Below are 14,880 nucleotides of genomic sequence, written 5' to 3'. Positions count from 1 at the left end.
AGCAGGAGGATAAGCAGGAGGAAGGGAAGGGCCACTGCGGGAATTATGTATGTGAGCTCCAGGGACCTGCCTGGGAAGAAAGAGGCACAGAGATCACAATGGTCTGTTACCCATGCCACCTAGATTCACTATGTATCCGACACACTCAGTGGTGGGCTTGGGACGTAAACCATATCACATTCAGCTGCACCTGGGTTTCTGCACTCGCATGTGCAGCTCCACCACTATCCTTAGTTTTGGTATTATTTTTGTTTTGGGGGCTATTCCCAGTGGTGCTCAGGGGTTACTCCTGGTTCTGTGCTCAAGGATCACTCCTGGCAACCTGAAGGACCATATGGGATGCCGGGGATTGCCCGGGTTAGGTGAGTGCAAGTGCCCTGCCGGCAGCTGATGGCCCCAGTGCGCACGCATCGCTGTCCTGTGTCCTCATTCACCTTCCCGTGCAGGGGAGGGCAGCCCTGCTCAGGCACAGCGGGTGGGGAGTGTATGTGACAGGGCGCCTGCCAGGTTCAGGACACCCCTACGGTGCAGTGGCTGACATCCCTCCCACCCACCCACAGGAACACCCACTACAGGAGGGTGAGAGCTCGGCAAAATCTGCATATGCCGGGGAACCCAGCTTTGGTTCGTAGCAGGAACGTGAAGGCAGCGGTGGGGACAGCAAGGCCCCCATGCCCTGACTCAGCCCAGTGGGCTCAGGACCAGAGGGAGGGTGACCTGGAGCACTACAGCTCCAGGTGGACCTTAGCTGGCCTTCGTCTCTCTGGTCCTCCCAGGGCCACACCTGCAGGGACAGGTGCAGACCACCAGAGGGCGCTGCTGTCCACTAAGGGGCCCTGCTGTCCACTAAGGGGCCCTGCTATCCACCAGCAGGCGCTGCGTCCACCAGGGAGCACTGCTGAGCTGATGCAAACCCTAATCTGGGCTCTGAGGTCCCTGGTTGGAAAACTGATAAAGAGTTTGGAGTCTGAGTGCAGCCGGCTCTGGTGCTCACATCTTGAGGTTTGGGCTCAGAGGTTTGAGAGCTGAGGTGTGGGTCCGGTTGCTGTGAATGGGTTGGAAGCCTCTGGTGGGAGGAGCCCTGACCTGTCAGCACCAGCTTGGACCCGGGCCACCACCCCAGGGCCAGGGAAACCCCCAGGCCTGCATGTAGCCTCAGAACTTCCAGGCCCCTCACCTACCTCCCTGCAGTTGAGGGCTGTCACCCTGAGCGGTGTCGCTGGGTGAGGGAAGCTGAGGTGTTCCTGTGGACGAGACAGAGGGACACTGGGTCAGAGAGGGGCTGCCTGGGATAGGACGGGTCAGGGTCACTCCTGCACCCCCATTTCCTTACAGACTGGACTCTGGGAGCTTGGAGTCCCCCTCTGAGGCCCAGGGCAGGGGGTTGGAGGAGTGTTCATTGATCGCACATGCAGGAGTCAACTTGCTCAATGTCCCATCACCCCTCACCTGTGCTGTCAAGGGCCTGGGTCACAGACTCCCTACTGGGTCCACTGCTTGGGCCTTGCAACAAAGAGAGGGTGGGTCAGCAGGAGCCTGGGGAAGTTGGGGGCTCTACTGAAGGACATGTGTCCCCTCACAGTCACCACAGCCCGCTCCCGCCCCACCTTGCAGGCCATCCTGGCCTCTCTGCCCAGGGCTGAGTGTCCAGGCCAGGCTGGGGTCCCTGCTGGGGGCTGAGTGTCCAGGCCATCTCTGTGGTCTCTGGTCCATGGGACTCAGTGCCCCCATTGGCAGAGGGTCAGGTCTCTCGGCAGCTGGGGCAGAGTGGGGAACCTGGGGCAAACCTGGGGTCCAATCAGAGATGTCCTCAGTTCTCATCACCAGGGGGTCAGTACGCTCAGACCAGCTGCTCCCTGTCCAGTAGAGGCAGCGGTAGCAGCCCATGGAGTTTCCACTCACTGCTGGGATGAGGAACCAGGCCTCTTTCTTGCCTGGATCACACCTGGACCTGTTGTCTTCAGAGTTACAGCTCACACATGACGAATTCACACAGTAACATCCCTCACATTTCTGAACCATGTGTGTCTCACATGTCAGATCCGTGTATATGCATTGCTCATGGGTTGGATCTGCGCAGCTGTACATGTTGTACTGCTTCTCTAGCCGGAATGTGTTGGTCCCAGCAGGACCCTGGCACACCAAGGTCACGGGCTGGCCCCAGGGGATGTCAGGGCCCGGCTGGGCTGAGATGGAGGGCGGAGAGAGGAACCCTAGTGAGGATGAGAGCAGGTCTCAGGGGGCAGATTGGGACAAACCCCACAGATCAGCCCCCTGATGTTCAATTCAGCATTTGAGTGTGTGAGTGTGTGAGTGTGAATATATGTGTATGGATGTGTGATTGTGTGCATATTGTGTGAGTGTGAGTAAATGTCTGTTTGCATGAGTGTGAATATTTGTGTTGAGTGTAATTATATGTGTTAGCGCGAGAATACGTGCATGAGTGTGAATATATGTGTTGAGTGTGAGTATAAGTGTGATTATTTGCCTGTGTGTATGCGTGTGAACTGTGAGTGTGTGTGAATGTGTGTGAGTGAATGTGTGTGCATGTGTGAGTGTGAATATGTGTTGAGTGTGAGTATATGCATTAAAGTGTATATATGTGTGAATGTGAGTGTAAGTATGTGACCAGCGTGAATAGATGTGTCAGTATATGTGAGTGTGTGCATGTGTGAGTATATGTGTTCGCGTATGTGTGTGAATATGTTTATGTGTGTTTGAGTACATTTGCTTGAGTGTGAGCATGTGTGTGAGTACATGTGTGTGACTGAGTATATGTGTGTGAGTATGTGTATGAGTACATGTGAGTGTGTTTGTGAACCTACAGCGCAGGGCACCACTCCCCCAGTCCATTCTAGAACCTTCCCCCCTGCCCCTGCCCAGACACCTGACTGTTCTGGGCAGCGACTTTCTTGTCTCTGGCCGGATCTTGGGCTTTGCTCTGGAACATTGTTGGGCACCCAAGCAGCTGTGGTCTGAGCACCCCTCTGCCACAAAACTCCACTGTCTGGGCACCCCAGTCCCACAGGGGACCCCCCTCCACAGACAACCTCCCCTTCCTCAGTGGAACCCCATTGTCTCCACCAGACTAGTGGTGGAAAGGGTCCCGCCTGGAGGCAGTGCCCAGGACTTGGGTTGCTTCCACCCAGCACCCTCATCCTTCCAGACCTTGGGGTTTCATCCATCCCTGAATCCTCAGACCCTGGGGCTGAGGCCCTGCCCTTGGGCTGGCAGTCTGAGCTAGGCCAGAGTTTAATGGGCTGAGCACTCACACACACTCAAACCCATTTGTGGGGTGGGAAGGGACAGGGAGCTGGAGGTGCAGAGAAGGCTTGAGAAAGCTTGGGCAGTTTGAGCACAGAGCAGAGTGGGAGTGCAGAGGAGGGCTCCAGGGCAGGGTGCAGAGCCCAGGGCCAGAGGGGGCAGGAGGCAGTTAGCTCTGGCAGAACACAAAGGCCTCAAGAGGCTCTAGAGAGTGCTCAGGGCCAAGACTCACCCACAGAGTCTGGGTCCTACCTCCCCTGCCGCGCCCAACACACACACACACACACACACACACACACACACACACACACACGCGCGCGCGCTGCGCGCACACGGAGCAACATGGCCCCACTAGTGTCCTGCAGGGTGCCATGGGGAGGGCGGATGTCCTGGCCTCTGACCATCTGCTGCGCGGGGGTTGCACTGAGAAGTCAAAGACCCTCAGCAGCAGGGGTGAGGAAGGGACAGAGCCGGGGAAGGATGTATTTGTGGGTGCTGCCAGCCAGTTTTTCCTAGCCGGGCCCCCTCCCCCAGAGGCAGATTTGGGAGCCACGGGGACTTACCTGCCTGCTCCCGCGAGGGGCCCATCTGGCTGAGGCACAGGGCTGAAACAGACCCTCCATGAGAACCGGGCAGTCCTGCACCCCTCAACTCCCCCACTCTGAGCACCACTTGCCCAAGTCTCCATGAATCCCCAACCCCGCCGCAGCCCTTCCCAAGACCTGAACCTCAAACCAAGAAGGTGCTTTCTGAGACTCACCCTGTCCAGTCACAAGTGGACTTCACTCCCCAGACCCCAGGGCCTTTGGGTCAGACTCAGGAGCCACAGGGAGAGGGCCCCTCTGACCCCCCCAGTCCCCAGCTCCCTCCAGACTCACCGAGGCTCAGAAGGACCCCAGGAAAGGGGGCCATGGTCCGCCCCATGGCCATGCGTGTTGCAGCGGCGACTGAAGCAGGCACTGGCTGTGTGGGGATCCCACACTGCCACTTCCCACAAAGGGGAACAACCCAACCCCACCCCGCTCAAGGTGCCTCCTGCCTGTCCCACAGACCTCCTGCCCTGTCCTGGCCCACAGGGTGACTCTCGCTGTCCCCTTGCACCTCCTGACAGCAGCCACTGGTCTTGGGCGAGGGCTGTGGTGCTGACCTAGAGCCTTCTCAGAGAGTGGCCACAACAAGGAGAGGGGGCATTCGCTGGGCTGCGCACTCATTTGTTGTTTTGTTTCTGATTCTGGGTCACACCTGGCTGTGTTCAGGGCTTACTCTGGGCCCTGCACTCGGGGATCTCTCTGACGATCTCGGGGTGCATTGGCTGGGGGTGCCTTGGTGGTGCTGTGGGTTGAACCCGGGTTGGAGTTATGGAAGGCAAGTGCCCTCCCCACTGTGCTTACGCCTTGCTCCCCCAGAGGCTGGGACACTCCTGGCTCTGTGCTCAGGGCTCACTCTGGAAGGCTCGGGGATAGCATGCAGTGCCGGGTTGAAGCCTGGGCCAGGCCTTCTTGCCTCCCCCTGTCGAGGAGAAGCCAAAGCACTCGGGCACTTCTGAGGCTGCGGAGATGGCAGAGCCCAAATCCCAGAGCCACCAGTTTCACAGGTCTGCCTTCTGGGGTCCCTCGCTCTCCCTCCTCTCTCCCACCGTGCCCCCTCGCCCCTTCCTTCCAGCTCTCGTGCAGGCCTGTGGGCTGAGTGTGAAGATGCTCTGAGCAGCAGAATGGCAGGGAGCCATGACCACTCAGGATGTGGGGAGCTAGTTGCAACCCTGCAAGGAGCTGACAGTTAAAACAGGGGCTTCCTTCTTCTCTCACTCTGTGCTTCCCCAGTCTGCGCTGAGGAAATGATACAGCTTCCCGAAAGGGTTTTTTTTTTTTATGTGGGGGGAGGGGATGTGCTATTATTTTATTTTTACCTGTGCAGGGGACCATGTAACACTGGGCACCTACTCTGGGTTCCCACATGCAAATTATGAACTCTCCAGACCCTGGGAGACAGTCAGAAACTAAGGCTTCCCAGCCCCTGCCATCCCCTACCCAGAGTGGTGCCCATCTGTTTGCCCAAAACCTAAACTCACGTCCAAATGTTTTGGAGGGGAAAGTGGGAAGCTCATTTTTCCCCTTTTGTTGACTACAAGGTATCATGATTACTGATAATATTCCTTTATTAACTTTAATATATATCAATATAATAAATATAATAGATAATCACTGTCACTGTCACTGTCCTCCCATTGTTCACTGATTTGCTCGAGCGGGCCCAGTACCATCTCCATTGTGACAATTTTTACTGTGTTTGGCATATCGAATACATCACGCGTAGCTTGCCAGGCTTTGCCGTGCAGGCGAGATACTCTCAGTAGCTTGCCAGGCTCTCCTAGAGGGGCGGAGGAATCGAACTTGGGTTAGCCATGTTGGCTGCTTGCGAGGCAAATGCCCTACCCGCTGTGCTATCGCTCCAGCCCAATAGATAATACATCTATAAAATTATATATATAAATATATATATATATATTGCTTTTTGGGTCACATCTAGCGGTGCTCAGGGATTACTCCTGCCTCTGCACTCAGAAATCACTCTTGGCTTTGCTCAAGGGACCATATGGGGTGCTGGGGATTGAACTCGGGTGAGTGGTGTGCCAGTCAAGTGCCCTATCCGCAGGTACTATCATTTCAGCCCCGTGTTTTTGAATTTTGTAAAGAAAAAAAATTTTGAGGGTCAGAGAAAGAGTAAGAGATTAAGACATCTGCTCTGCACATGGCCAGTGGGGTTCCATCCCCATCACCTCATTTGGTCCCCAAGTGTTGCAAGGAGTGATCCCTGAGCAGAGCTGGGAGTCAGCTCTGAGCACCATTAGGTGTGAACCAAAACAACAAACCAACAAACTTTGGAACGAACTCGAATGACCACCGTGACTAGAATTTTGACCCAGTCCCTCTTGCCAAAGCCCTCACAACCGACTATCAGAAACTCAGTTCAAGTACCCTGAAATGCCAAAGAACCGCACAATGCATAGTATTGCTATGTCTGGGTATTTTTTGGGGGGAGGGGCAGACCTGTGAGTCCTCAGGGCTTACTCCTGGCTTTGCTCAGAGGAGATTCCTGGTGGTACTCAGGGGACCCATATGGGGTTCCAGGGATCAAACCCAGGTTGACCACGTGCCCTCCCTGCCGTGCTATCTCTGGGGCTCTCAGTTTTACTTTTGCAAGGAAGCCAAACTCCTTCCAAAGCACCGACTGAGAAGCTCTTCCCTCCCCTTTCATTTTGTCACATCTCACAAACAAGCCACCGCTCTGGGCTTTTCTACCTAAGGGGACACAGCTTGGGCACCCCCTCCTCTCCCAGGCACCAACTCTTCTCCCCCAAGACTGCCATGACCTTCCCATGGTGCCCCCATGCTGGCTGGACACCAAGGAACACTCCCCACCCTCTCTCAGTGTCCTTGGGATCTTTCTTTGGGTTTTCCATGGTGCTCCCAGACGTTTCTCTGCCTGTTTCCCAAAGCATTGCCCCTCTCGGCCCAGCCTGTGCCTGGCAGCACAGTGGGGCTCCTCAGGGGTGGGTCTTCGTCTTCTGGTGCTGGTTTCACTCCAGCCTCGCTGCTGCTTGGAGGGGAGCAGGAGCATCTGAGTCCTGGGGTCTCTCCAGCGAAAGGAGCAGTGGTGTGGGAGTCTGGGGCTAGGGAGCATGCAGGGGTGTGTGAAGGGTCTGTGCCCACACAGAGAGGTATGCAGAAAGCACCGCCAGAAATGCCCCGCCCCAGGGCACCCCAGCGCACCCCAACCTTGTCATTGGGTTTCTCATGCAAAGGGAAGCAGCCCTCCCCAGCTCTGTCCTCACCACGGGTCCAGTCACCCGACATCCCACAGAACTGCCAGATGTTTCACTGACTCACAAAGCACATCTCACCCCCCTAGCTCTTGCCGTGACCTATGGCCCAGTTCAGGAGGGCCACCAGTTCCCCCTTTCTAAATGTGCTTCCCCCCTTCATAATCACAGGCAACAAGAGCAGACGCAGCCTCTGACACCAATGCTGGCCCTGCCCAGCCCCCACCACTGACAGTAGGTTCACTAGGTGCTATGATCCCAGGGGTAAGGCCCTTGCCTTACACACAGCTGACTCATACGGTCCCCTGAGCACCACCAGGTATCCACTACCCCAAAAAACATATGTCCATAACATTGTCATGCAGAGCATGTCCTGCGCACCTAGTCACTGTCTCACCCCCACACTCCTGCACCATGGACCGCATCGCCATCCCATCTTCCCCTTTCAGAACACCTGAGCGTCAGGTCACAGCCCCTCTGGCCAGAGCCCTCCCTTGTCCCCAGAGCTCACTGCTCTTGCTGCCTGCGGAGCCCATGTCATCCCCTTTCACCCTCCTAAAGACCGCCTGGCTCAACCAAGAGTTGGCTGTGACTGAGGCTGCTGTGTTGGTGCACAGGTGTGTGTACATGTGGTTGTGTGTGCATGTGTGTATGTGGGTATATGTGTTATGTGTATGTGTGTGCATATATGTATGTGTGTACATGTGCATGTGTGTATGTTTGTGCATGTGTGTGCATGTGTGTACATGTGCATCTGTGTATGTACATGTGTGTATGTGAGTGTGAGTTTTCAGCGACTCTAGCTCAGTATTATGAAGTGTTATTTCTGGAATCATGATAAGGGACGTTCCGTTTTGTAAGAAACTGCCCGGCTGATTAAAAATTGTTTGTAATCCCTGCCCCCGAACCCCTACAGGCAGCGAGCACTATGAGGGTGGGACTGCTGGCATTTTCTGGGTCTCTGGGGCATGAGACCGGAGGGGCTCTTCGCATATGTCCAGAATTGAGTTTCCACTGCACGCATATTAGATTCTCCCCAAAAGCCCAAATGTGAACAGCTGTGGAAGATAGGGAGGACCCCGCCACTGACTACCCCTCGCTGGGCTCTTGGGATGAGCAGTGACAGGGCATAATCAGCATCTACGGGGGGGGGGGGGGGCCCAGCTGCCTGCAGGAGGTGGGCAGTAGACAGAGGGAATGAAGGTGGACATCAGGCGGGGAGTTGGCTCTGGGAAACTCTGGCGAGAACATGGTTCCAAGACACACCTGCTCAGCTGCTTCAGAATTCTAGCTGTACAAAAGGACACACACATATGCACACACACATGCATGCATACATGCATGCACACATGCACCCACACATGCACATACATACACATGCATGCACATGGTCTCTTTGCAGGCACTGGAGGACATTCAAGACAGAATTTATGGTTCCAAAAAGCCAACAGGGAAGGAAGTCAAGAGGGGGCCAAGCCGGATGCAGACACATAGACACTCAGTTTGCAGATTGTGAAATGAAAAGTTTTAAACAGACCCCAACCTGGATGCCACTTGGAGAGGAGAGCAGGGATGACTCATCAGCAGTGCTGAGGACGTACTCTTTGAGGAGCTCGGGGACCCAGGATCAAATCCAGGTCAGTCATTTGCAAAGCAAACACCCTTTCTGCTGGGCTAAGGCTCCGGCCCAGCCTGAAAGCCATTTCTGAATATCTCGGTAAGCAGATGCATGGAGGGGGCTGGGGCGTCCCAGAAAAAGGGCCGAGTGGCTCTCTCTCAACCTGAAGGGTGGGCACTGACTCAGGGGGGAGCATTCCTGTTCAGGTAAGTTTCGGGGTTTGGGTCCCCTGAGGTGAAGGTAGTGGCAAACACAATACTGACCCTCCCAGATGCCCCCCCCTCCAACTTCAACCCTCAGAACTCTGGAAGAGATAAGCGAGGGTTTACATGTGCACAATGGCTGGAGATGGATTGAAGTGACCTTGGACACATGGGAGAGTTCAAGGTTCACTCCAGGGGACCCCATACGGTGCCGAGGCTCTAACCAGGTCAGCCATAGGCAAAGCAAGTGCCTAACCCCCTGCATTATCTCTGCAGCCCCAAACTTTTCCAGATGCTTGAGGGGCGGCCAGTGGTCCCTTCGCTCCCAGGGGTGTGCGGCCCGGACACTTCTGCCTGCACCCGGCAGAGGGCGGCAGAGGCCTCCCTGGAGCTGCGTGCTGAGAGGCGGTTAGAACTGATCTCTGGCTCTGCCTTGTGGTGGTGACAGAAAAACCTGTCCAAATTGAAGGAATTTTTTTCACATTCATTCCTTGGGCACAAAAGGAATTTACTGCCCAGATGTTATGCAGCTCCAGGACCCAAAGGCAGCTGAAACTAGGCGAAAAGCAGATCATCCCGGACTGTAGGGCTGGGGCCGCACCAGGTGGAATCAAGGCCGCAGCCCAGCCCTTGAGGTTAATCCATCCTCTCCCTTCCCCTCCCCTCCTTCCCCTCCCCTCCACTCCCCTCCCCTATCCTACTCTCCCCTACACTCCCCAACCCTCCCCTCCCTCCCATTCCTTTCCCCTTTTCTCTCTCTTTTTAAAATTCACTGGTGCTGGTGCAATAGTACAGTGGGTAAGGTGCTTGCCTTGCATGCCACGTACCCGGGTTCAATCCCCAGCATCTCATATGGTCCCCCAAGCACTGCCAGGAGTGATTTTGGATTGCAGGTAGAGCCAGGAATAACCCCTGAGCATTGCCAGGTGTGGTTATTATTATTATTATTACTATTATTATTATTTGGCTGGAGCAATAGCACAGAGGGTAGGGCATTTGCCTTGCATGCAGCCAACATGTCCGGTCCGAGTTTGATTCCTCTGCCCCTCTTGGAGAGCCCAGCAAGCTACTGAGAGTATCTAGGCCGCACAGCAAAGCCTGGCAAGCTCCCCGTGATGTATTCGATATGCCAAACACAGTAACAAGTCTCACAATGTTACTCGGACCGCTCGCGTAAAATCGATTAACCATGGGAGGACAGTGACAGTGACAGTGATTATTATTATTGTATTGGTTTCTGTAAACCATTACAATAGACTTAACTTTCACAACTTCAGTATATGAAGTCACTGCTCTTTACCTCCAAAGCACCCCCCTCACTGTCCCTTTGTTAACCTTTGTCCCATCCTCCTCCCTCCCCTCCCTATGCTCCAGAATCTCTGCTTTGTAATCCAAGGCCAAATGTCCCCATCATCTTGCATTGTCTATCCCCTGCTCTGTTTGCCTGCTGGCACACAGGAATCAGTGCCTGCTGCTGGCTGGTGACTCTCTTCTTTCTTTTAATTTTTAATTTTATAAGTTAGTTTACAATGTTTGGCTGCTTGTAAGGCAAACGCCCTACCCGCTGGAGTGATAGCACAGCGGGTAGGGCGTTCGCCTTATAAGCGGCCAACATGGCCGACCCGAGTTCGATTCCTCCACCCCTCTCGGAGAGCCCGGCAAGCTACCGAGAGTATTGGATATGCCAGACACAGTAACAACAAAGTCTCCAATGGAGACGTTACTGGGCCCGCTCGAGCAAATCGACGATCAACGGGAGGGCCTTTACCTTTACCTTTACCCTTACAATGTTTGATTACATTCAATATTCAAACACCAATCCCACCACCATTATGTCTTCCCACCACCAAATTTGGGATGTTTCCATCCCAAACTCCAATCTTTGTCCCAAAATACAACCAAAATAATACATTTTGTATTGTCTGTTATGAAGAACTGTTGAATATGCTTACAAAAAAGTGTTCATATATGAAACAGTGTGAAGATTGTTCTATTTTGACAGGAGCCATTAAGACATTCTATAGGATATCACTAACATGTTGTTAAAGTTTGGGTGATGTGAGCTTTGGTATAAATCTGGAAATATGCATATATACATATATATGTATTTCCCTCTATGATTTGTTGCCTACTATCTGAACGCTATCAAATGTGGTGTGGTAATTATGAAGAATGAGTAGGGAGTATTTTATGGTGTGTAGCGAGGCCGCGGTCCAGGAATAAGTTTACTCATATGAGGCTTGGCCCGAGTGCTTGGGGAGTAGCTTTGAGCATGGTGGCTGTTGGGTTGTAGAGGTTTTTGGCTGCCGGAGTTGGGTCCCATGGGGCAGGGAGGGCTCTCACTCGCCCCCCTCTGGGGTGCCCTGTGTGAAACAGCTTGGCGTGGAGTCTGGTGGCATGGCTATGGGGGCCTCATGTTATGCTCCCTTTCGGGAGAAGCAGTTGTGTGATACAGACAGTGGTCGATGACGAGATTATCTGGCACTGGCAGGAGGTGGCTTATGGGCATGACCCCTGGGTCACTGGAGACTGGGGAAAGTGGGCAGAGGATTTCTGCTCCTGGTCCCATTGAGCCCAGAGTCCAAGGTCACAAAATTCCGCATTATCTGGGCTCTATAATACTACTCATGCATGAGGCTTAGCCTGAGCACGTGGGGAGCAGCCTTGAGCGTGGTGGCGGTTGGGTTGTGGAGGTTTTGGGCTGCGAGAGCTGGGTCCCTTGGGGTGGGGAGGGCTCTCACCAGCCCACCTCTGAGGCACCCTGGTGAAGACATCCTGGCGCTGGGTCAAGACATTCTGCGGCACTTTCAGGAGTTTTAGTTTATAGTCCCTGGGTCTTGGCCATTGATGAGATTACATGGCGCCGGGGGCAGCTTGTGGGTGTGACTGCCAAACTACTGGAAAACCAGGAATTTTGGGGAGAGGAGGCCCAGTCCCTATCCAGTGGGCCTGGAGCTCTAAGTCACAGGTTCCCGCCTACCTCTGTGTTACAGGTCCTAACTGCATCTTTTGGTCTCTTTTGAGATTTATGGGTCTCTGAAATAAGGGTAATAAGTGAGCTTATATAGCTGAGCTGGAGGTGGTTTGTGGGTGTATCTCCCGCTACCTAACTTTTGGCTGTCTAATTTCTTAGTAAACTTGGCTCCAAGTTATTGGGGTCTGGCAGCAATTTTGTGGTATCTGGAAGTCTGAAGGCACCATCAGGCTGCTGATGCATTGCCCCACAGGTACAGGATGACCTGTTGACAGCACCATACCCCCTTGGTGACTCTCTTATTTCATCGGTGATGGGAGCATGACACATTAAATCACCGGTTTAACTGTTGTTTTGAGCGTGTGTGGTCCTTCCCCCTTTGTAGACTTTGGATTTGCTGTGCTCAGGGACCACTCCTGGCAGGGCTCAGGGGACTATCTGCAGTGCCGGGTGTGCTGCATGCATAGCAAGTGAATGACCGCTTCCACATCTCTGACCCTGCATGCATATTTTGAGGGAACACAGTGTAACGATGCGTGTATATTTAGGGCACATCTGCTGGGGGCATGGCACAGGTACATTTGGGGCACACAGTGCAGCGCGTATGTGGGTGTGTTTGGAGGGACACTGGCACAAGTGGAGATGCTGAGCACGGACACACATGGATGCACGTCATACAATGTTTAAATAGCAAACCATGCTGCTGACCCCTGGTATCAGGACGGGTGGGAACCAGCCTTTCTGGGATGAGTCTTGTAGCAGCCAGGGGCAGGGGATGGACTTGGCAGATGGATGCAAAAGCTGGGCGGGAAGAAGAGAAGCTGCTCCTGCTCCAGGAGGGGCCCAGACTCCTCAGTTTCACTCTCCACTCATTTAAAATAAAGTGGACGTATTTCAAAGTAAGTGTTATTTTAGGATTGCCTTCAATTCACAGGAAATAATAGTAGAGAGTGTTTCTTACCCTTCCTGGGGGCTGTGAAACCCTCCCCCCATGGCTGCAGCACTTGGACCCACAGAGCTAGTGACACCACGTGTGCTGCAGCTCCATAGCTGTCGCTGTGACGAGGGTTCCCAAACTCTGGTCCTGCGGTCAGGGGCAGCTTTGCTGGAGTTTGATCCACTGGGCAGTGTCCTGGAATGAAGGACATTAGGGGACAGCTAAGGAAAACCCACAGCTCACACCATAGCCAGGAACGGGAGTCCCACGGCGAGGCAGCCGACCTGAGACATCCTGCAAGTGGCATCACAAAAAGTGTTTCTTAGAGTGGGCTGTGGGGTGTCACCACAGCTCACTGTCCAAGCTCCAAACGTGCAGTGTGACCTCCTGACCAAACCAAGGACCAGAAAGACAGCTCAGGGATGGGGTGCGCTGCCAGAGGGAGACATGGGTTCAGTTCTAGCACCTCACGGCCCGCAAGCACTGTCAGGAACAAAGCACAAGAATAGAGCCAGGTTGCCCTTCAGCACCGTGGCGTGTGACTCCAAGCCCCTGACAATGATCCCAACTACTCAAACCATACAATGCACAGCGGACCTGGATGAACATTTTTCCAGAGATTCCTTTATTTGTTTTTGCTTTGGAGGTGCCCAGAAATGCTCAGGGCTTACTCCTGCATCCACACTCAGAAATTACTGCTGGCGGTACTCAGGGAGACCATGTAGAGTGCCAGGGATCAAACCCTGGTCAGTCGTGTGCAAGCCAAGTACCTTACCTGCTGGCCTATTGCTCCAGCCCCTCCAAAGAGATTTTCCAGGGACTGGAGCGATAGCACAGCAGGTAGGGCGTCTGCCTTGCACGCAGCCAACATGGCCGACCCGAGTTCGAGTCCTCCGCCCCTCTCGGAGAGCCCGGCAAGCTACCGAGAGTATTTGATATGCCAGACACAGTAACAGCAAAGTCTCCAATGGAGACGTTACTGGGCCCGCTTGAGCAAATCGATGATCAATGGGAGGGCCTTTACTTTACTTTACCAGGGAGTCAGCCCCACAAGGCTCCTCCTCCTGTTTCCCAGAGGGACTATCCTCAGCAGAGCTGGAGGGCAGGGGGGACAGGGTGCAGGGGTGGGGGAAGCCCTGAAGCTGGTGCTCCACCCCCACTCCAGAGCCTTATGGAGGTTCTTAAAGAAAATAAACAGAACTGGCAGTGACCCAGCGATTCCACTTCCAGGTAAGTGAGGGTGTGTGTGTGTGGGGGGGTGGGGGGGGTCGCGTGAGATCTGCATTCTGAGGGAATGTCTGCCTTGTGGACAGGTGGAACCAGCTCCCTGGTGCAAGAAGAGTTTGTCGGGGGAAAGGGAGTAGGTGACCAAAGGGGACAAGCCACATGAGTAAATTGCAGGAGGAAGACACTGCACAGCTTGCTTACCAGTCAGCAATATTGTTGCACATCTTAAAGTCCTAAGAGTAAAATGTTTCAGCTTCTCACCACACAGGGGCTGGAGGCCTAGCACAGCTGGTCAGGAGCTGGCCTTGGCCTCAGCTGACCTGGGTTTGATCCCCAGCATCCCATATGGTCACCTGAGGCCCGCCAGGAGTGATCACTGAGCAAATAGCCAGGATTAAGACCTGAGCACAGCCGGGTGGCCCCAAATCAAACCCAAAATTTCCCACAGCGCATACAATGTAACTGTGTGGTGGTTGCTCTGAGCATGTTGCTTGTGGGGGGGGGGGTTGCTCCTGGTAGAGCTTTGGGTACAGTGAAGTACCGGGGCTCAAAGTGGGGGAGCTGCGTGGAGAGGATGCGCTCTAGACCCCCAAACTGACTCCTTGGTCCTTTGGGTTCCTCTTTTTATTTTGAGGTGAATCATCATGGATTAATGTAATTCCTACTCTTTCTGAGACACAGGATGATATTCACAACCACCGTGTTAAACAGGAGCATCTTCCAGATTTAAGCGTCTGCAGGTCCCTTCTGCCAGCAGATTCCTTCCACCAGCACTGCCTCTATCTTCTCATGAGAGGTTCTGGAGGTCTTTTGGAGGAGGTGGCATTGGAGGAGGTC

The sequence above is a fragment of the Sorex fumeus genome, unplaced genomic scaffold (genome assembly GCF_029834395.1).
Source record: "Sorex fumeus unplaced genomic scaffold, SorFum_2.1 ptg000122l, whole genome shotgun sequence".
Classification (NCBI taxonomy): domain Eukaryota; kingdom Metazoa; phylum Chordata; class Mammalia; order Eulipotyphla; family Soricidae; genus Sorex; species Sorex fumeus.
The sequence above is the reverse complement of the archived record's forward strand: the minus strand, read 5'-3'. Positions refer to the sequence as shown.